The 1,060-nt window shown below is 39.3% G+C and overlaps 1 pseudogene; it reads left to right on the forward strand.

Annotated features, from left to right (window-relative positions):
* Window positions 1-211: 211 nt before the first annotated feature.
* LOC107543289 (large ribosomal subunit protein eL27 pseudogene) lies at window positions 212-614 on the forward strand (annotated as a pseudogene).
* The last annotated feature ends 446 nt before the right edge of the window (window positions 615-1,060 follow it).

Here is a 1,060-nt window from a genome sequence, read left to right on the forward strand (position 1 = left end):
CAGCCCACCCTGGAAATTATCGCGGAGGCTCGCTCTAGCTTACCCTCACCTACCCCCTTTCAATCACCAAGCCCTGTCAGTTCTACTCCCCTAGCTATTGCATAGCTCGTTTTCTCTTTTTCCCTCCCGCTACCACCTCCTTGGTTTAGTCTACACTTGTTTTAACTTGATTACTATGATTAATAACGACAATAACCTTTCTGCCGTCGAAATGGACAAGTTTATGAAACCCAGGAAGATGCTCCTGGTCCTGGCTGGATGCTACTCCTGATACAAAGTGGTCAGCATGAAAAATATTGGTGATGGCACCTCAGGCCGCCCCGACAGCCACACTCTGGTGACTTAAATTGACTCTGGTGACTTAAATGGCCATGGGCAAGAAGAAAACTGCCCAGAGGCCAAAGATCAAGTATTTTGCAAAAGTCTATAACTATAATCACCTCGTGCCCACAAGGTACTCTGTGGATTCCCCCTTGGACAAAACCGTGATCAACAAGGGCACCTTCAGAGATTCTGCTCTGAAATATAGGGCCTGATGTGAGGCCAAGGTCAAGTTCAAAGAGAGGTACAAGACCAGCAAGAATAAATGGTTCTTCTAGAAGCTGCAGTTTTAAATCTTTTTTTTGTTTGTTTTTGTCTCAGTCATTAAAAATCCAAAATAAATAAATAAATAATGACAATAACAAGCATTTATTAAGTGCTTACTGTGTGCCAGGCCCTTACATAAGATGCTTTCTAGTCTTATCACTCTTTAATCCATCCTGATTCCAGAACAGCTTTTATAAACACAAATGTAGCAGGTATAAATATTTAGTCCCAAAATTCAGATGAGCAAGAAAAATATAATTTTTCTCCCTATAATTCAACTTAATGATTATTTGAAACTTTCATTTGATGGCAGAAAACATAATCTCAGATAATTGAGTACATAAGTAATTCTTGCACTGTGCTTTTTAATTTATAATCTCTTGATATTTTAATACTATTGCTGCTGCTGCTGCTGCTACTACTACTACTATTATTGAGACCATCACATTTTTCTTGGCAGCATAGTATTCCA

The sequence above is a fragment of the Miniopterus natalensis genome, chromosome 14, assembly GCF_054644295.1.
Source record: "Miniopterus natalensis isolate mMinNat1 chromosome 14, mMinNat1.hap1, whole genome shotgun sequence".
Classification (NCBI taxonomy): Eukaryota; Metazoa; Chordata; class Mammalia; order Chiroptera; family Miniopteridae; genus Miniopterus; species Miniopterus natalensis.